Source organism: Grampus griseus (genome assembly GCF_964374135.1).
Source record: "Grampus griseus genome assembly, chromosome: 14".
Classification (NCBI taxonomy): Eukaryota; Metazoa; Chordata; class Mammalia; order Artiodactyla; family Delphinidae; genus Grampus; species Grampus griseus.
The window spans coordinates 71,283,654-71,306,373 of record NC_139008.1 but is presented as its reverse complement, the minus strand read 5'-3'; the positions used below and the strand labels follow the sequence as shown (position 1 = coordinate 71,306,373).

The window sequence follows — 22,720 nt, the reverse complement described above, 5'->3', positions numbered from 1 at the left end:
AGTCATACTGCTGATTTTAACAAGAGGCTGCTGGAGTCCAGAAGTGTACCTACAGCCCAGGCAGTGAAAGCATCTCAGTAGCTAAGCTGATCCCATGGAAGTCCATGGGCTCATGGCTGTCAGGAAGGTGGTCATCTCTTTTAAATAAGCTACACTATGTACAAGGGCAGCAGCTCCGATGTTGACTGCTGGCTTTTGCTCGGAGCTCAAGGGACTACAGACCCTGAAAGCCAAGCAAGAGTGTTGGGTAGAACAGCTTTCAGATTAGCTCAGTTCAGTTCAACGAGCATGCATGGAGTATTTTATATGCCAGGAATGGAGCAGCGTACGGGGGGTGAAAACGATTCACTTATTCATTCATTCGATAAACGTTTCTTGAGCTCTCACTCCGTGTCAGGTACCGTTTAAGTGCTTGGGACAGGCTAGTGAACTAGCTGTGTATAACTCACGCTCTAAAGAAAGTCAAACTCTAGTTAGGGAGACAGAAATGTGAAAACATAACTGCACTACAGGGCATGCTTGTGGAGATGCGCGTAGGCCATTACACAAGCTCACAGGAGAGAAGTCCCAGAGGAGGTGACACTGAGCTATATCTTAAATGTTGTCTAAGATTTCACCAGAGTGGTAACAGGGTCCAGCGTGAACAAAGGCATGGAGGAAAGAGGAAGCTTGTCATCGTGGGGAGCAACCAGGAATCGTTAAATCTGCCTTAGCATAAAGGTGAAGGCAGGAGTGGTGGGGTGGGAACAAGGGCCATGTTTGAGAAGCTCAGCCTTGTTTGAGGGGCCCTGGGGAGCCACTGAATGGCCACATGCGGTGTCTCTTTTATGATACCGTAGGCTGGGAGACCAGCCGGGAAGGAGGCTGTCGAGATGCTCTAGTTGCCTGTTTGCCAACCTGAGTCCAACTCTACCCAGGAATTACAGGCACTGGAGCACATAGAATCACCTGCCGGTTTGGAAGTTCCCATCTATTCTCTAGACTTCAGAAAGTGTTCTATCCTAAGTAAGGTGGGTCTTCAGGCCTTCAAACAGGTGTGGATAGAGGTTGTGGGCACCTGAACTAAGAACATTTGCCTTACATTCCACACGTAGGTTGTTCCAGGACTGTCCTACCTGTGATGAGCCAGAGCGGATGGTGGCTCTGACATCACACAAGGAGCTGTTGAGTTACTGTGTTTCTTCCTGTTACTCTTACGCCGCATTGTCATTTACTTCCCTCTATACACTGAGATACGTTATCCTCCTTTTCAGATGAAGAGACTGAGGCAGAAATGCGCCAGGGCACACAGACAGGGAGTAGGAAGGCTGAGCTTGGACGCACGTCCTCCACGTGCCCAATCACACGTTCCATCTTGGCCACCCGTGTCTCACCTCCCCTTCACAGCTCTTACCTCTGTCATACAGCAGCATTGGGCATGTTTCAGAGTCTCAGAAAGCTTCCCAGATGGCAAGAGTCTGGCCCAGAAAAGAGAAGCCCAGTATTGTACAAGTTAGCAGCTGACCCAGGGTCAGAGGCCAGATCTGCCCTAAAACCCAGGCCCTTTCTGTGGTAGACCCAAGTGTCACCTTTCATTGCTACAAGCCTACAAAACTGTCAGCAAGAGAACCTGGTCAGCTGGCGCCCCTGGTGGCGGTGGATTCAGCCCAGCTTCCCACAGTCTTCTGGCTGCTGTGTGGGGCAATGAAAAGGATGTGAGTTCGTGGCAGTGAACCTGGGTTCAAATGCTGACCTAATGCTGCTGTGTGACCTTGGGCAAGATACTTAATCTCTCTGAACCTCAGTTTTCCTTATCTGGAAAGAAGACACTGGCGATATTTCACCAAAGCTTAATGGGATGTACATGTGAGCCAAAGCAGCGCAGGCTGTCAGGGAGTTAGTTCCTTTGTTAGCTTGGCTTCTTCTCTGTGGAACTTAGGAAGCTCTGTGCAAAATGGTTTTTGCAAATCCACCCCTCTATAGGGTCACAGTGTTGCCCACTTCCTTCCTGTTAAAATTTCCAAAGACCCTGATTTCAGGGTGGGGAAGGGAGGGGCTTTGCTTTTTCCTTAAGAGCCCCTAACTTCTTTCTGGCACAGATTCAGAAAAATGTCTTTTCTAGTTGTCCTGAGAAAGAAGTAATCTGTGTCCTTCCTAGTGATAGGAATAAAGTTAATTTTTGTACAGAGGATCAGGATGTACCCATCCTCAGGATGAATCAGATTGTCTGTGAACCTCTGAAAACTCCTCAAAGCCAGCTGAACACAGATGGGAGTAATTGTCACCATGTTTTATTGGGCAACTCCTGTGATCCAAGAATTTAATCTCTACTAACCTATGAGTAGTACTATTATCTCCCTGTTGGAAATGAGGAAACTAAAGTTCAAGGTCACAGAGTCTGTAAGTGTTGAAGCCAGGACTCGTACCCAGGCCTGCCTGACTCCAGAGACCAGCAAACATCCCAAACCAATGTCCTTGGGAAAGCTTTTCTAGCCTCCACAGAGAGAAGCCCCTTACATTTTCCTTCTGAGCCTACAGACTTAGTTTGCACATCTGTTTAATGAGCTCGTGCATCCTAAGACCACAGTAAATTAGTAGGTGGGAATGGAAATGCCCCAGTAGCGGGGAGAAATGACAGTTGGCAGGGAGCGAAAAAAACAGGACAACTCTACAAAACCGACACAGGGACTCAAGAAACAAGGAGGTCCACATGCCGTAGCCCCTGCTGCCCCTCACAGCCACGGGTATTCATTTGTTGTTCCTGATTCACCCTAAAAAATGTACCATTAGGTCCCACGTCTTCAAATTAAAAGAGCCAACTAGCTTCCATTTGATGAGCACGCGCCGGCCGAGTGCCTGTCACTATAGGTAAATGGTTTGCAACGTCACAGCATCGCCGTAATAGCCTCCCCATTGTGCAGATATGGAAACTGAGATACATGGAAGCTAAGTGCATTGACCCAAGCCATGAAAAGAGCAAGTGGTGCAGGCAGAATTTAAACCCCGTTCAGTCACCCCTAAGCCAACACTCACATCTCTCTAGCCACACCACCTCCCTAGGAGAAAGTCATATGTGATGTATTTTGGTGACATTTCCATCGGAAACAAATTTAAAATAAATGTCACTGCTCAAAGGGGCAACGCCTGGTGTCTGGAAGAGCCTGGCTGCTTTTCTTCTCAAGGCTCTAGATCACTGAGGGTGGGTAGACACTGAGTTTCTGGAGTTATTTTCGGACAGTTGCTTGGGCATTTGCCAGGAAGGGAAGAGACTCATCAGTGCCAGCCAGCAAGGCTTCCGGAACGACCGCAGTGACAGCAGTGGAATATCACAGTAGACTTCAGTTACTTTAACCCTTTGTCACCCTGAACTCTGGGCACTGGAGTGCCCCGTGGGAGGCAGCTGACCATTAAGTCATTCAACAAATATTTATTGAGCAGGAACTGAGGTGAGCAATGAGGATACAGCAGGAGGCAAGAGAGACACACACCTGTGCTGAGGCTTCATCCAGTAAGTGTACATGTGAACGGGGCAGGGAGGGGACCATTAAGCCATTAAGGAAACAATAACGAAACCGGCAAAACAAGATAACATGAAGCCAGTACAGACAGTGACTGTATTGACTGAGAGGAAGAGTAGATGGGCTGGAGAGATGGGCACAACCCAGCCAAGTGGACCAGTGTGGAGCCCTGCAGGCAGGGGAAGCACGAGCCTTGAGAAAACAGCAAACTCACTCTGTGACCACAGGACACTGAGAGCTCCCTAGGTGCACTGGGTCAGGGATGCCCGGAATCGTGTTTTATAGTTGATAGTTCCTTTCATTCCATTGTAGCATCTGACCGTCACTCACCCAGTAGCTAAGCTGCACAGGAAACACCATCTCCCTTTTAGAGGAGAAGCTGAAATCTAAGATGTTAAGTGATTGGCCCAAGGTCACAGAGCTCATTACACGTAGTCCACGGACCTAGCTTCCTGCCTCTGAGTTCACTGTTCTGAGTTCCTCGTGCCTGGGATGTCACATGATGCCCGGGTGACCTTCTGGTGGGATGCTGTGGAGTGAATCTCTTCCACCTAGGGAACGAGGGGTAGACAAGACAATTCTGGTTGTGTGGGCGCAGCCGGTAACTTGTGAGGCCCAGCATAACTCTGAGCGGAGAGTCTTCCTGTTCTCCAACAGACTCACACCTGAGCCTCAGCGTCCAGGCCACACCCACACAGGCTGTTCTTCCTCCTTCTGCCAGTAATGCTCTGACCCTGGTTGAGCCAAACTCCAGCCCTGCTGTACTGCTTACTGCCCCTCTGAAGCCCTGTGGCTCTGACTCTGACTGGTAGGACTGAGCATACAGGGAGGCAAGGAGACGGGGAGGGAAGATGGCCATGCGGGGCTCCTGCACCCTCATCGCTCCAGCCAAACCACCTTGGCGGTGTGGCCTCTTTTTCTAATACTCCACAATGGAGATGTATTGCTTTTGCATTGCTTTCCCCAGGCCTTCAAAGATTTATTGGTTTTTAAGTGACAGAATCCCAGAATTGCTTAAAAGATCAATCAAATAGTGACTAGAATCTAATATTCAGCTTGGCACACGCCAAGGTTTCTTCCCACACACCCCACCTGTCGTGCTGATGTAACTGTAGTAACCTTCATAAGAAAGGAACTCGGCCGTGAATTAATCACCCATAATGCAGTCCCTGAAGGGAAGTCCAGGGCAGAGCCCCAGATTCTGTAGCAGACCCTCCTCTGGATCCCCAGCGGGCTTCCTTGAAGATGCCTTCCCCACCCCAGCCCCTGCTCTCTCCTTCCCATCCCATCAGCCCCTGGGAGCTTTGGGATTAGCTCTTTCTTCTCCCTCTGCCACTCTCCACCCCACTCTCCTGACCTGCCAGGACGGCTTTCTGGTCTGCCTGTTTTAAGTTCCTCTTTCTTCAATCCCTCCCCCACCAAGCTGCTGGACTGGTGTTTTGGAAGCACAGATTGGATCAAGTTAACTTTCCTGCTTAAAATTCTTAAATGGGTCACTGGCTTCCTACCACATTATGTTCAAGCTCCTTAGCGTGGAATTCAAGGCCCATCTGAATCTGGTTCTGACCTTCGTTTCTGATTCCATTTCCTTTTACTCTGTCCCTTTAGCAGGTTTTCCTCAACAGCGCCACGTACGCTTCCTTCATCATTCTTTCATGAGCTTTTAATTGTGTTATACATTTGTTTGTATGTTTTCTTTGGTTTCGTTTCTTGCATGCCCCTCACTAGACTGTGAGCTCCAGGCAACCTGGAAGTTTGACACTAATGGATTCCTTTCTCTGGGACAGGGTTTGGCTTTCGTAGGTAGTCCAAAACACAAACAAAAAAAAAACAGAAAAAAACAACAGCTAAGTAAGTAAGGAATTCAGCAAATCTGGTGGTACCTGGTAGTTACAGGGTACTGGGACAGTAGAGATGCACTGTCTTTACCTGCCTCCTTTTCTGCGAGAGCTCAGTCCAATAGAAATGCCTGCGTTGATGGAAATGTGCTATATCTGCTGTCTGGTGGAGTCATCACTAACCACACGTGGCTGTTAAGCGCTTGAAATAGGACGAGTGCGACGGAGGAACTGAGCTTTAAAATTTTTATTTTCATTCATTTAAATATAAAGAGTCACACATGCTCGTGGCTACCGTTTGGACGTGCAGGTCTATAGGTGAGATAAAGAGTAAAAGAAACAGTGCGGATGAGCCTGTGTACTTGGTTGGAGGTGTGTATGAGCGTTCAGTGCGGAGGCAGCCATCATTAGCCTGGTGAGCTCAGGGGCCAGGAGGCCTTCCTGGAGGCAGTATTGCCTGAGACCTGCCAGAGGAGGGGGAGCGTGGCCCAGGAGGAAGCGACATGTGCAGGAGCTGAGGTAGAGGAGGTGCATGTTGTGTGCGGGGCACAGAGATGAGGAGAGAGGCAAAGAAGTGGGCAAGAGCTATAGGTAAAGATCTTCACTTGGGATCTGGACTTTGTCCTGAAGGGTACGGGGAACATTGGCAGGCTTCTCTGAGCAGCAAGCCCTTGTCTGTGCCATTCTCTCTGCCAAGCATGGCATCCTCCACCTCCCCAGCATCCGGGTCAAATCTGCCACATCCGGGACCATCTCCCATCCTGCAGCAGGATGCACCAGCTCTGCCTTGGGCTCCCACGCTGCCCTGTCCCCTCCCCTGCGGGGGACTTGCAGTCTCAGTCTCTACCAGCCTGTGACCTCCTTGGGGGCAGGAACTGGGGTCCCACAGGCTCACACCTGAGATCTCTCGTGTTCTTCCTGCCACAGCTGACTTCCCAGCTGGATACACTGGAACAGCAGAAGCTCCTAGAATGAGATCCCCTTATGCAATTGACTTACCTGATGGCTCAGGGTCAGATTCTTAATTTCTCTGAACCTCAAGCTGCTTGTTGATAAAATGGGAATACCCATGTCACGGATTGTTTTAAAGGTCAAATAAGCTAAACTATGTGAAGTGTCATTGGTAGTTGTTCAGTTTGCCCCGGGGTTGGCCAAGCTGTTGAGAGAAGGGGTGGCTGCCTGCCCTGGGTAGTCCTGGCAGGATTATTCTCAGAGTCCTGCTGCAGCGAATGCCTGTTTGCTAGGTGTCCTTTACCACTGTGTAAGATTCACTGCAAGATGGTGCTGGCGTGCATGTGACGTGTCAGGGAATGTGCAGTTGTCTCCAGGGGTGTCACAAAATCCTCACAACGATTCTCAAAAATGCATTCTCAGATTTGAGCACCTTTCAGAAACACCAAATCAAGCAGACAGGGCTAGGAGGTGTCAACCACTGAAGGACCAGCACAACGAGGAGTAAGGGCAGTGCCCTCTACTTGGAGATGCCACTTGGTGTTGTGAAATCAAAGTGAGCAGATCCAAAGCCCCTCAAGAAGGGGTGTGGAGACTCCCATGAGCTCCCTGAACTGAGACCTTATAAATGCTGGGACCAGAGCGGGTACATGGAGTCAGAACCAAGCAGGAGAGGTGAGACCAGATCCTAGGAGATGAATCATGTTTATCTGTTCACTCATTCATTTGTTTATCAATTCATTAACTAATTCAGTCAATAAATACTTTGAAGTTCGGCAAACAACCAGACACCGTGCTGAGCACTGGAGACCCAGAAATGAGCTAAACAGGCCCACACGCTGCTGCCATCCTAATGGCAGATGCAGCTCTGAACTAACAGTGCCACAGACACTCATGACAGACTGTTGTCAGCTGTAGCCCATTCTCATGGGGTCCATGTCACCTCCCCATCCCACCTCTGATTTCAGCTGTGGCTAAGCTGGATAGTTCCATGCAGTTATAGGATCCCACCTCCAGCACCAGCACCCACCCCTTTTTTTCCCCTGCCTTTTGGCTCTAATTCTTTCTCCAAAGCCCCATGGATCTGGCTTAGCCTGAGCAAGCAGGTACAGCTGAGGAACGCAAATAATTTAGTGCTACAGGGGAACTCTCAGCCAGCGTGGGATGAGAATCCAGGCATCAGAGCCTTGCCTCCCATCCTTCGAAAGGACCATTCTGAGGTGCATGCCACACACCCCCAGTAGGACTGAGCCCCGGGTTCCCACAATGGGAACCTGCTCGACAGCGCACACTTTGTTGGTTTTTCTTCCTTCTATGTCTCACTTTTTCCTGTAAGAGGTGGATCAGCCCCAGATGGGGTGGTCAAGAGATAATGTGAGAGAAGCTGAAAGGAGGCTGGTAGGTCTGCAGTGGGGAGAAAATGCAAGAGAGGATGGCACGTGATGAGATTGGATGTGAAAGGGCCAGGTAACCCAGGGCTGTGTTGTTCCCATGGCAAGGACTTTTATACTAAGAGCAATGAGGCATCAGAGAAAGGATTGTAAGCAAGTGAACAGTATGATCCGTCTTTTTTAAAAGGTCTTTCTGGCGTCGGTGTGGAGAACAGATCAGAGAGGACAAGAGCGGTCCAGAGGAAGAGTTGGGATCAGTTATAGTTGTCCCAGTGAGAAATGAAGGTGATGGACGTCCAGTAGTTGAGGAGGTAACAGGGGCGAGCCTTGGCGATGACTCCTCTGTGGGGTGGGGGGTGGGTGTAAAGGACAAAGACATTGTCCGGGGTGGCTCCCAGGTTTCTAGATTGGTTAATGGGGTGGATGATGGTGCCGTTCTCTGAGCAAAGGAGCACAGAGGGAGGGAAAGGTCTATGAGAATACTTTATCCAGGAGGGGCCAACGGTGGTAAAGGTGGTCTGGGAACTGAAAGGGAGAGTTACAAACCAACTGGGCACGGACAGGCTGGGACCAGACGCATGGTTTGGCGAGCCCTGGGGACCTCTGGGGGACCTTCTCCAAGGTCAGTTAGGACTTGCAGCTCGCTTTCCTGGGCTGCTTGAGGCATAGTGCACAGAGGGTGCAGCTCTGGCTTGGAGGGCCAGGGGTATGTCACACTGAATACCAGGAGACAGTGTGACATGGCAAATGGCTTCTAAGGTCACTGCAAGTTCTCTTCACTGCCTGATGAGAATCCCTGATCCAGCTGCATTTGACAGGTACGGCTAGTTAAGACTAGAAATTCTGAAATACAGAGTGATGAGCTCCAGTATGAACTGGAGATCCAGCCGGCTTTTAAAGAAAGAAGAAAGTTTGTTGGGAAGTAAAGGAAACAATTGACAAATTTCCTCCAGGATTCCTTTAATGACTGTGAAGCCCAGAGTGGGGTCACGTGAAGCAACCACAGTAGGGTTTTGCTGGTCCATGGAGCTGCAGTGAGCAAACCTGGCATCATTACCATCTGATTCTCAGATATCAGCATGTGATGGTGTCCTGTTAAGGTAGGGGAGATGAAAATTCAGAGGACTTATTAACGTGGGGCAGCCTGAGGAGTTCATGAGACCCTGTCCACGCTGGTAGAGATGAGAAACTGCGACTACATTGAGATGTTCTTTCTTGAAACATCACTTGATTCACTCAGTTCCCCAGCTCTCTGGGCTGCCTCTGCCGGGGTCTGGAGATCAGGAGTACTATGATGTGGGGAGATGGGAAAGAGGCACTCCCCTATAAACTGTGAGATTTAGCTCTGCAAGTAATAGCACTTTGCCAAGTCTCACAGCCTGCTGGGATTTCATCACACCGGATTAGGAAAGAGGAGGAGCCACACAGGAGAAGAAGCAACCGAAATAAGGAAAAATGGGATAAATGCTACTGCAGAGCTATACGCACTGGGGCTGTCCCACACTCTAAATATGGCAGCTAATGGGACGTGTAACTATGATTAAAGAGACTTGTAACTACTACAAGTGAAACTACCAAGGGGACTCCAAGTGTGGCCCAGAGCTGCACTCAGAAAGATCATCCAGGAAAACAAAAGGGAAGAAGGGTGAAACCCAAATAATTGAGGAGGGTTTGCATCCGCTTCAGCACATCCTAACTGCATTGCGGGTCTTCTTTGATCAGCCCCTCAAGCAACCCAGCTTCCCAAGAATTGGCTCTGGTATTAAATGATGCTGGATCATGTTCCTTAGGCTCAAACCAAGGAGGAAAAAACAGGTATTTCAGGAGGAATATTTTAAATGGAGCAGGCTCAGTTGCTGAAACACGAAGAACGAAGGAGTGTTCTATTTTGGACCGTCTGCCATCTGGACAGATGGAGACAGAGACTCTTACTGGTGTGAGGGAAAGGAGAGTGTGGTCGCCATGTTCACCTCCTACCATAGGACTATTTAAGTTCCCCAAACCTGGAGTGCTGGCGAGGCATCAGAGCAGGGGGTTTAGATTTGGGAATCATTAACATCCAGGTGGTGGATGAAGCATGGGAGGAGTGGATGAGCTTATCCAGGAAGAGTGTAGACTAACCAGACAGAGCTCTGTGAAACTCTATCAAGGAACCACACAGGAGATGGAGAAGGAGTGGCCAAAGAGGTAGAAGAAAAACCAGGGCAGAGTTAAAACATGAAAGCCAAAGGCAGAATAATTTAAAGAAAAGGAGATGGTTGACATGTTGTGATTTGATTTTCTCTAAGAGCTCCAAGCAGCTCTTACAGTAGAAAAGAAGGAAGACACATAACTTGACCCAGGACATGGGAAAAGGAAGATGATGATATCAACCAAAGTGCTTAAAAGTGGACCATATGGTCCAGGCTTGATTAAAAATGCTTATGAAGGTAGATGTGCAAATAATGGAGATACTGAGGGCCAGGCGACCTCAATGCTGTTAAAGAATCTGTGCCGAGGGTCCAAAGCTGGGAGAGGCCGGAAAGGCAAGATACTGATATTTAGATAATAAGATGCTCGAAGCTTCAGTAATGGAACCCTGCTATGGGGTAACATGGCTCTGGGTGTGACTGTGTCGGCAGTGATGGTAGATGGATGGTAATGGATTCAAGGCGAAGCCAAGTATTTTAAAGAACAAAGAGGCCAGGCTATGGATGGTAGGGCTGTCTAAGTAGATGTAGTTCTTATAATGCTAAACTTCCCACCCTGAGGACCTGGTGAGACCCTTCACAAGAGCACCAGCGACTCTGCGTGACGCCGCTCCTGGGTCTCACTTTTTCTCCCACTTGTTTTCTGCTGACCTTCACTCCTCACACTCTTCTGGGCCCTGTGACCGTTTGCATCACTGCTTTGCCTCAGATCTTGCACAGCTGATAGCGGATGGCTCTCAGTTTCTCTATCTGCCATCACGCAGAGGTCAGACTTTCAAGTTGGCCTCCATCGAGTGCATTTCCCTAGCCCAACCTCTTGATGTTCTTCTGAGCTAGTGCGTGAATCTGTGCCACATTAGAATCCAAGGGGGTTTCCTCTCATCCAAAAAGCATTCTGCACGATGCTCGCTCCTGCTGCCTGCGGGTGCTCAGACCTGCCTCCTTTCAGCAGCAGTGAGCGAGGTGATCCTGAAAGCCCTGGCTTTTTAGTAGGAATAGAACTCCTTAAAGGTTAGAGTCTCCAACGATTAGGCAGAAGAAATTTGTACTTACCCCCTTTCACAGTACAACCCATCGTTTTCGTGCCTGGCCACAGCTGCTTGGGGTTTGCTGTTTAACCAGTGCATTTCTACTTGGGTGTAGGCTCACCAAGCAACTTACAAAGGTTATAAATGTACTAAGTAAATATTCATGGCCGGGGCAAGGGGTAGCAGCCCCAGTAGCACAAGGAGGGGTCAAGGGCAAAACTTCAGACCTACACAGTCTGATCCTGTAGCCACCGCTATGTGAGGCTATTTAAATTTAAATTAATTAGAATTAAACAAAATGAAAACTTCAGTCCATTAGTTGCACTATCCACGTTTTCACGTCCTCAGTAGGCAGATGTGGCTAGCGGCTACCATATTGAACAGCACTTCCATCACCACAGAAAATTCTATCTGACTGCATTGCTCTAGACTCTGGGAGGGCTGGTAGAAAGAGGCCAGGGCCCATATTTGGTTTCCAACAGGCTATTATATTAATGTAGGCACTTGAAGCCGTAGGTAAAGGTCAGGAATCCTGTCCTGAGAAATAAGAAATATAAGGGGGGGGCTTCAAATGCAGAAAATGTAAGTCTCACCAAAAGCCAAAGGAGACCTTTGACTGGGCTGACTTGCTGCTGAGACCCTGACCTACTGAACTGGATTTCCCAAATTCCGTTGCATCACCCTTGCCTGGGATAAAGTCTGGGAAATGGTTTAACCCCAGAGTTTTCAAACTTTATCGGCTGTCAGAATCACCAAGAGACCTAGTAAATACAGAGACCCCTGCCCATCCCTAGGGGTAATGAAATTGGTCCCAAGAATCTGCATTTTGAACAGGCTCCCAGATGATGATGATGATCCTGCTGGTCTTGAACCACAACTTGAGTACCACCGGTCTAGCCTATAGGTAGACTCAGGTTTGGAGAAAAGAGATTGTAACGGGAAACCAAGTATTTTCCTCTATGGTGCCAGTTGTTTGTTCATTCTCATGATGTGGGGAAGCAATTCTTTTACATCTGATTGTAGAGTTGCCCCTGTGGGTTTTACAGCTTTTGGAACTCTGACGTCTTTTCTGATGGATGTTTCAACATGCAGATCAACAGTTTTAGCTTGTAAGGTCTGAGCTGGGATTCCTGCCAGCTTATTTCTCTATCCCTGCCGCATGGGGGCTAAAAACATACCCCTTTCTTCTTATGGTGACGACAATGACTGGTGTCTGAAATACATGCTGTGTTGTTGCATGCTGATAGCATATCTGAATATATCACTTTTGTGCAGATACTGGGGCTTAGGTAGAAGATAGATGCTGGGTGAGACTGAGAGTCAGTCTCTGAACAAATCTGTATTCTTTCATGGAAGGCTAGAGCAGCCTGGGAGGAAACAAATCCATTTCCAACTTTCACTCTATAAAAAGTTCCATATTTTCTTAGATCAGACAAAATATATTGAGTGCCAGAATGCTACTGCGACATGGGCGCGTCACTCAGCTGGCTTGGGAATCTGTATGCATTGTCCCCCTGGGCCAGTTTTGATTATGTTCTTTTTTCCTTTTATTGCAGTCAGCAAATCTGAATTTGCTATTGTGGGGAGAGCAGGAAGAAGAGGGAAAAAAAGGAAGGTTTTTAACCTTCAGAAAGCTCAGAGGTTCAGTCTGAATAAGCACAAAAACTTTTCCGTGTGCCTCTGAATTCCTTGAATTTGCAGAACTGCTCAGAATCCCAAGAGAACTACCTTCCACAGAGGATTCAGGCCCCACTTTGAGCTAAAAGGCAGAGCTGAAGTTAAGAGAGAGGATCAGAATTAGGGAAAGTGGGAATGGGAATCAGTGGGGAAAAAATAAGGAGTTTGGTCCCCATCCAGGCTGTTTCAGCCTATTGTTCAGTTTCTTCAATTCAAAGCCATCTGCTCCCCACAGCTCTCAGATAACGTCTCCCCTGCCAGGACACCCTTTTCCTGCTTAATTGAAGTTAGTCTCCAAGAATAGTTGTCCAAAGCAGTTCCCAATGGTGGGAATGTTTTGAAAGTCACAGTAGGAGTTGAAGTTTTTGGTCGCAGACGTCTACACATGAGCCAGATGTTCAAAAGGCATCACGTGGTCTGCAACAGCCTTCATATTTCCAAAGCCAGGAGTTCTCTCATTGGCCTCCGTGGCTCACAAATGGCTCCTTTGAAACTGTCACCGTCTCTCCATTCGAGGACCTGTAATACCGCCAGTGTGAAGGGAAACAATCACTTCCATTCAGGTTTAGAGCAATGTGTTTCCCAGGCTTAATTATACCACAGGTATATCAATTACAGAAACACGTTAATGCTCCCATGATTAAAATTATAGAGTGCCTAATTGAAAAAGCATAAACTAAATTGAAGAATTCCTAATTATAGTTTGCTTTGAGGTGTTAATTTCCTCCATAACGAATGCGTAATTTCTTGGAACCTAAACAGGTAGCCTCTTGTGTCAGCACATAGGCTGCAGGCAGATGGGCTAGGGTTGTAATCTTTCAGTTCAGCAAGTTGACAAGGGAGGCTTAGTTCAGGGGGGAGAGCATTGAAAGGGAGCTTGGGGAAGCGGTAGAACTGGTGAAGTTGACAAACCAAGGTCTACCTAGTGGGCATCTGGACCAAGGGAAGATGAGGAGCCCTTGGAAAACGTTTTCCACCTGCTTTTCTCTTCCTTCTCCAAAGTCTCAACACTTATCCCAGTTAGTTTTTTGTGCCTGTAAGACAGTGGTTCTCAAAATTTGGTCCTGGACCAATGTTATTATCTGAGAATTTGTTAGAAATGCAAATACTCAGGCCCCTCCCCCTGACCTGCTGAATCACGAAGTCTGGGGATGGAGCCCATCTGGCTGTTTTAACAAGGCCTCCAGAAGATTCTGATACATGCCAGAGTTTGAGAAGCACAGTTCTGAGGAGTTGGGTCCCAGATAGCCAGAGTCACATCCAGCTGAGCTTTCTTGAACTCCTTCTCTGGATCAGAACCTGTGATTGGTGACTTCCCAAGCATCATTTCATTTTATACTCCCAACATCACACTGAAGTAGACAAAAATGCTCCCCCTTTCTCAGGTGAGAAAACTGAGACGCAGAGAAGTTGGCTTGCGCAGCTCATATCTTTGAGAGCTATAGGCCTTGTCTGTAAGCTTTTATGAGGACTCAGATGCGTTACATTGTCCCTTTTTTTCATTGTTGTTACATAGTTTTCATCAATATCTTTACTGATGAGTGGGTTTTCAAAGCAGTGTAGAGCTGGAGGCTGAACCTCTGCTGAGAATGACTTCCAGGTGAGCCACGACTTTGCTAATGTTGAGTCTGATTGTAGGACGAGGAAGGGGGCTCCTATATTTGAAATAATTGCTATTAATGGCATAGTTTGTTAGTATGCATTCTTTCTGAATAGTGATGTGAATTCTAAGTATAAAAGGCCACAGCACAAAAAGATACTCCTTGATTTTTGGAAGGAACTCCCCTTGCATAGTGACCCAAGCAGCTGTGAGCCCCCTGTTAGGGACTTTGGGGACCAGACGAAGTAAGACATACTCTGTCTCCATCTCCTCTTTACAGACATCTTGGTTTTCTCAGGTTCCTGTTTTCTAGTCTAGACACATCAGGGACTCTGTGTGTGTGTGTGTGTGTGTGTGTGTGTGTGTGTATTTGCTTGTGCTAGGGGTGTGTGTGTGTGTTTGTGTGTGTGTGTGTGTATTTGCTTGTGGTAGGTTTTAGCCATTCCATAGCCATATGAAACAGTAAACTTAATATTTGAGGTTTATATCACTCCATCAGGTTTTTGTGCAGTTCTTAGCCATTCCCATATGGTTGAAAATTTGGGTCATTGCCAGTTATTTGTTGTTATAAATAACCCAGCAATAAATATATTTATTCATGCTTTTCTTTTGGTATTGTATCTTTAGATAGGAAAAAAATCCCCGCGAGTGGAATTACTGAAATGAGTAAAATGGAACTAAAATATATTGAGTGCCTACGCTTATATGTCAGGCACTGACAGCCAATTCATATGTATTAACCTTTTTCATTCTTTAATTAAAAAACCTCAGAGTAACAAGCGCACATAATTGGGAAATCAAATATTCAAACCATTCTCTGCTCCACATTTTTCAACCCCCTAGTCCTGTGCCCCAGAGGCAACTGCATTTTAATTCTTTGCCATTTCTTCTGGGAATTGGCAATGTCACTACATAATGTGCTATTTTAAAGTTACTGATTACAGACATTATCTATTTACTTCCCGCTATTATAAATGAGAATTTGTCTGTCTTGAATCATCCAGCTTCCCAATGTAGTTATACCACTAGTTTTAGTTAAATAAATATACAATAGCTAATTTTATTATTTGACAAAAGCAGGCTACTTCAGTGCCAAGTGATATACTATTTTTATTGTAGTATTGTATGTTTAACTTAAAGCTCACTATGTACTAGACACTATTTTAAGTCCTTTATCTATATTAACTCAGTTAATTCTCATCAAAACTCTGTGAGGTAACAACAAATTGTATCCCTGTTTTAAGATGGGAAACTGAAGCACTGAAAGATTAAGTAACTTCCCAAGATCATGCAACTAGTAAGTTGCTAATCTGGGATTTAAACATGACAGTCTGGCTCTAAAGCCTGACTCTTAACCATTATGCTATACTTCCTCTCATTATTCTTCCTGTTCTGTGCAGTGTTTTGTTTAAAATTCATCATAGAATGTACAAGGATTCTATTTTATGCAGGCAATACCTTTATTATACTATTAATACATTTTTCTTCCAACAGAGCTCTACCATTTCAGATTTACTATTAAATACTCTTTTTTTCTTTGATTTTCTTGGTGTTTTTTTGGTCATTTTGTTCTATTTTCTGGAAAAATAACCAACCTTGTCTAGCATTTGTTTAAAACTTCAGCAATCATGGCTTTTCCTTTTAAGAGCTATTTACTGTTGTCTGATTTTATTTTTCTCATATTTTTCTCACTTCTTGTTTTTGGAAGCAGTCATTTCTTTTCTGAGGATAATGTTTTGATTTGGAGAGTGATAAAGGTTTTGCTGACTCCTATATTATCTCTGTTTCCTCTGGAGTCATTTTTTCCCCATTTGAATTGACTACTCTCTTTCATGTTGGGGCATTTCTCACCTAACTGGTGAGCTTTGGTAGTCAGTGTTTAAAAGTAAGATGTTGTAAAAGTTGACCAGAAGTGCTGTTTTGTGGGGGTGAAGGCATTCAGACTCTCCAGAGGTGAAACCTCCTATTTCCTGCCTGAGGGGTAGGGGGTAGATATGTAGAGGCCCATGTTCCAGGGTTTGATACTTTCAGGTATAGACTTTGATCAACACCCCTATTTTCAGCCCCACATTTCACTTTCACATCCTCCACATTTTATTGCCACAAGACCAAAGTCTCACTTGAGATCCATTGGGCAAATCAACTCCATTTTTATTCACGTCTCTTTATGATTTGACTTTCTGTGTCCTGCCGCAACAGATAGCACAGATAGCACTCTTCTGACCATTTTCAGTCTTCCAGAATTTTGTTGAACCCTGTCATCCACTAATGGCCCCTCTCCTGTTCTTTTTTTCCTTGCAGATTTATATGCTTTTTCATCTTTTACCATCATGTTAGTGAGGTCTCAGGAGAGAGAGGAAGTAAATAGAGTGCATTAAATTTTCCACTTTTAACTGGAAGTTTACTTACATTATTATCTAATCCAGTTCTCACAGTAATCATTTATGGGACATTATTATTGTCTTTAGATCTCCAATATCATTTAAATATTTAAAGGAAGGTCATACAACTAGTAAGATTCAGAGCTAAAATTCAAATTTGATGCAGATTTTTAGAATCTATGCTCTTTCTACTTCCAGGTCATAAAGGTGTTTATGAGTCTTGAAAGCCTTTGCCAAATTACTTCCCCAATTTGATGAATCAATTTACAGTGCTGCTGGAATTGTATAATCCTACGTGTTCTACCATAACTTCACTGAGATGGCATATTATAATTTACATTTACTTTGATAATTGAATGGGTTTTAAATGGGAACATATCATTTTGATCCGAATTTCTCAGTGTACTGGCAAAGCAGATTTTTTTTTCCGTGTTTTATACTGTTGACATTTCTTTTTTGTGAGTTATATTTTTAACATTCTTTAACCACTTACCTATAGCAGTGACAGTGGTTCTTGACCAGAGTTAATTTGCCCCCAGAGGCAATGTCTGGAGATAACTTTGGTTGTTACAACTTGGGACTAGGGGCTGCTACTGGCATCTAGTTAGTGAATAGAGACCAGGGGTCCTGCTAAACATCCTTCAATGTACAGGACAGCCCCCTACAACAAAGACCATCCAGCTAAAATTCTAATAGTGCCAAGAGTGAGAAACCCTTGAGGATCTTGATAGCGCTTCTGTTTTTTTTTTTTTTTTCAATGTATTATTAGATCAGAGATTCTCAATCTTTTTGGCCCCAAGACCCCTTTACATTGTTAAAAAATAATGAAGTCCCAAAGAGCTTTTGTTCATGTGGCTTTTGTCTAACAATATCAATATGCCCTATTAGAAATTAAAGCTACATTTTAAACATATTATATTTTTAAAAAAATAATAGTAAACTCATTACATATTAATATAAACAATGTATATTTTTTAAAATGAATTAGGGAGAAGAGGTGCACTGTTCACATTTTTGCAAATATTTTTAAGGCCGACTTGTAAAAGATAACTGGATTTAATATTTTCAAGACTGGCTTGTAGAAGATAACTGGATTCTCATATCAGTTAGGTATCAGTTTATGTTGCCCACTGAATGGATCTTTTATCCTTGATATTTTGTCCTTATTTTGTAACATTATACATTGGTCATTTGAAAAAATGCACTGAACCATAAAAATCATCCAGATGTTGACACATTGCATTATACAACATCAAAGCATTATATTTGCTAATATCACCACCAAATCTCATCAGTAAAGTTTTCAAGTATTGGGAACCTAAGTTCACAGTGACAGACAACAAGTTTTCCAAATTATAATTCTCACCTGAAGCTCAGTTATGAACAAATACCATCAGTGTCCCTTAAAGTGACAGATAAAATTCATTTATTTTGGAGGTGTTTATCAAATATCCAAATGGAATAACCACAATGTGTTAGTTATTCTTTCAAGAAAAAAAAAAATGGTGCTTCATTAAAATGTGACTAGTTTAGCATGTAACTCAAACAATCACAGAAATGTTTTTCCTTAAGAAACCGTAGTACTTCAGTAAGCAGAAGACATGATTTAGGCTTACTTCCTATTGTGTCACATGAATATTAAAAAGCTGTGTACTCAGGGGTTGAAATGAACACTTTTTACTGCTTCATCCAGGACATTCTTAAGCAAAACTGGCATTTTTGTTTTTATATAGCAAATTTTTATGTGGTGGTGACAAATACAAGTACAATTGGGTACCATACCACGGCTGGTAAAACCAGCAGTTTTACTCACTATTGCCTTTGCATTCAGTGCAAATATCGACAGAGTGGAAGAGGCAAATAAAGTTGTAGTACACTATTAAAATCATTTTGACATTGCAGAACCACTGAAAGGGTCATAGCACTTAAGCTTTTGTTCATTTGGGTTTTGTCTATCAATATCAATATGCTCTATTAGAAATTAAAGCTACATTTTAAACATACGATAATTTAAAAAAATAACAGTAAAGGCATTCACAGACCACGCTTTGAGAACTGCTAAGTTAGATTGATGATATTGTATCCAAGGGTCTTTTTGCCTCACATCACAAATTCAGGGCAAGGCTTCCACAGGAGGGTCCCTGAAACGTGTTGTATATAAGAATATCCAGTGAGCTTATTCAGAGTTCATGTTTCTAAGCCCTACATCGAGAAATTCTTAGTAGGGCTCTGGAATTCACAGGCAATTCTGTTGTTAGCTGGAGAACTGGCACCTAACAGTTCTCCACACATAGGTGATTTGTATTCCTGCAAATAACCTCATCAGTGGGTTACATTTTCCCATAGGAAAAATCCTCTAATTGGTGTTACTGTTCTTCTATAGCATTTATTTGCCCTATCTGGGACTAATATGCCAGTTATTATGATTAGTTTAATGGTTAATTAATAATCATTCCATTTAGCTTTTTAGAGCTTAGAAGGTCTTTTTGAGGACAATTCATTTCAGATGGTCTTATAAAAAAGTGCTCAGAGGGAGGAGATATGGGGATATATATATATATATGTGTGTAACTGATTCACTTTGTTATAAAGCAGAAATTAACACACCATTGTAAAGCAATTATACCCCAATAAAGATGTTAAAATAAATAAATAAATAAAATAGGAAAAAAAAAGTGCTCAGAGGATTTTCGCCACTTTCCTTTCCTTAAGCAAATGTCTTTGTTGCAAGTAGAGAATCCAAGGCACCCTATTGATTACTGTTTTAAAAACAGCCGCTGTAGCAGCTTCCTCTGTGAAAGCATCACTATGGGTTTTAATCGTGAAGTCTGGAGACTGACTCCCTATCAGAGCTAGGCTTGTTCAACTTTTTTTTTTTTTTCTTTGCTCCTTTCACAACATAAAATGACTTTAGAAAACAACAATGACATTTCAACTGAGAACTTGGCAGGAGGGTAAAGGGGTTGCTTCCCAGGACATCTGAGGAAGAAGGCAGTATTGGGAGACCTGGAGTGAGGGAAACAGCCTGGATTTCCACTGGGGGACATAAAAAGCTTCAGAATGTTTATTAAAAAACAAAACAAAATAAGAAAGGAAGATTTTCAGTTCCCCAAAGAGGGTTTTTTTTTTTTTTTCACTTTATGGCTTTTCAAAATTTAATATGTAAATGTATTAACCTGAAATCTTTTAAAATGAAGATTCTGATTCAGTAGATCTGGCATGGGGCCTGAGATTCTGCGTTTCCAACACATTCCTAGGTGATGAGGATGCTGTTGGTTCATGGACCAATGAATAACAACGTCTTACAGCATTCTGCTTCTCCTAGCAGTTGTTGATAGGCACTGTTTGCCCTAAACATTGTTTATTACTTAAGTCTACATAAGCTGTTTTAAAGTTTTTGTTCAAATGAGCCATTAACATTCGCTAATAGCTCTATTGGGCAGTGGTGATTATAAATTCTTCTTTATACGTTAACTGTATCCTTGATTGATTGAAATGATACTTTGCAAAATGAACCTGAAAAATAACACTCTGAAGTTAGGTAGGGGTGGAGTATATTTATTAAAAATTCCAAAGTCACACCACTCAGAGAGGTAGAAGTGTATTCGGCATGGACCATGCCATGTCACCCATGTGCAGAAAGCCATTTGTCAATTAAAGATATACTACAGCTAGTTGTAGTATATGATATTAAATGATCATTTTCAAAGTTCTTTCATATTCCTCATTATCTTTGATCCTCATTCATAATACTGAGGTAGTGAATATAAGTATGACTTTATTTTATCATTTCATTTAAAATAGTTTAATTTAGATTCCTGACAAAATAATATAAGCTTATAGAAATTATAGAAAGAATTTTAAAAAGGAAAAAGTCATTATGATCCATCATAAAATATTAACATTTGGGATGGGTTTTTCTCATTTTTCTTTACCAAATTAAAAAATTAAGTTGATCCTCCCTTACAATGTTGCATACTACTTTTGCCACGTATCATAGTAGCTATTATATTATCATTTTAACAGTTTAATGATGTTTTTTGGGTACATCTTATTTTATTTCTCCAAATTGTCAACAGGTCCTCTCCACATTTATTGACTACTTCTTGCAGTACTGCTGACTTGTGATGCTGCCTCTGTGTGTTTGTGTGTGTGTGTTTGTGGGTATCCCACTATATTCTTGGTTTGCCTACACTGTTCCATTAGGTCTTTCTCTTAATTGATCCCTGTGTCTGCACCACCCATTTTAATTACAGCTTTACAAAACATATTAATATCTGGTCCTCCTAATGATTCTTATTGTTCCAAATGTTCTTAGCTATTTTCACCCACTTCTGTCTTCCTGTGAATTTTAAAATCACTTTGTCATGTTCCCTAAATAATCCCCAATGGAATTTAGTTTTAACTGATTTAAAACTCTTGCTTAATCCGAAGTGGTTACATGAGCATGAACTTTTCCACACTGAAAGAGGGCAAGTCTATCCACCCAAGTCTTCACTATTTCTCAGGAAATCTGCCTCGATTCCTCCACGTAGATGACATCAAGAGCTACCTTGTTAAAATTGTGGTATTTTCTGTTATCTTTCCACCATTATGTCTGCTACCTGGGATTTGCTGGTATTTAGGGAAACCTTGTGTGAGAGTGTGTGTGTGTTATCCATCTCATTTGCTGAAACCTCTTGTGAGTTTCTTTAATTAAATTTTAGTATCTAGTTTACCAGTCTAATAATCACATCATCTGTGAATAATGAAAATTTTGTGTCCTTCTTTACAGTTGTAATATCTCTTATTTTGGTTTTATGTTTTGTTGCATTGGGTAGAGCTTTTTGGGCAATGTTTGGGTAGAGCTTTGTGTTACTGCAACCTCCAAGACTTATTCTCCAGTAAATTTTTCTTACGTGTGATGTTAGTGGTAGGTTTGAAATAGTTATTTTTAAACATAATAAAAAATATCTCTATTGCATCATTTATCTTTGTGCCTTTTAAAATCAGAAATGGATATTAAATTTTATCAAATGCCTTTTTAGCATCTATTCATATGATCATATTGGTTTTCTACTTGGACTTATTTATGTGTTATTTTCCTAGATTTTTTTGTATTACTAAATTTGTCTGGGTACCTGAGGTAAATGACCTGTTTATGGGGAACCAATTTAATAGCATATTAAAAGAATAGTTTGTAACAATTTGAGAATCTCTCCCTCTTTTTCTGTCTTATGTAATTGCTTACATAACATGGAAATTATCAGTTGTTGAAAGATTGAAAGAAATCATTGGAAAAGCCATCTGGCTCCAGTGTTGTTTATTCTAATTTTCTTTTTTATGGAATGCTTAATTAATTTATTGTCCTTCTTTTTTGTTTAATAATGGCTTTTCAGATTCTGAAAACAGGTTTTGTCCTATCCCATAGACATTAAACATCATTGTTCTCATTGTAATAGTTCTAAAGTATATGAAATTGTGGTTTTGATTTCCTATTTGATATGAGCGTTACTTAGGAAAGTTCTTATTTTCCCCAACTGGAAGTTTTTATTTGTTAGAATTTTGGTTCAATAACATCTGGTTCCATCTCATTATACAGAGGTAATATGATGTATACCTTTCCATATACAGAGAATTTATTGATTTTTGTGAATGCCCCTTGACATTTTGATCCTCCATCCCAAATATGATCACTTAAGTATTAAAATATTATTTCCTTCTCTATCATATTTTCTGGGAGTAGCTTTCATAAGTTTTTGTTTTATTTTTATTCATAAATTCAGACATTTCAAATGTATACATACACAGCCTTTTTCTTTTCTCTTTTGTGAGTTGTTCTGTTGTTAAGCTGAAAAAGATTTTTGCCACTCCAGATTATTTTTTTTCGAATTTCAGATCTACAGGCTGTTACAAGAATGGCACAATAAACATCCCTATATCCTTCTCCCAGATTCACCAGTTGTAAATATTTTGTCAATTTACTTTATGTCTCTTCTCCTGGTCTCTGAAATGCTTGCTAGGTTAGTTGTAGTAATCATGACTCTTTAAAGCCTCCAGTCTGTATCTCCTCAGAAAAAGGTCAGCCTTCTACATATCCACAGTGCAGTCATCACACTCAGGAAATTGAGTGCAGTATCCAATCAAGAATCACACGTTGCATTTGACTGCCGTAGTCATCTTGAAATT

General features: G+C 42.9%; 1 protein-coding gene across 1 annotated transcript in view; it reads left to right on the top strand.

Annotated features, from left to right (window-relative positions):
- The window catches only part of PTPRT (protein tyrosine phosphatase receptor type T), a gene marked incomplete at both ends in the record, with an annotated part of 1,086,576 nt that overhangs the window by 805,325 nt on the left and 258,531 nt on the right, over positions 1 to 22,720 (top strand).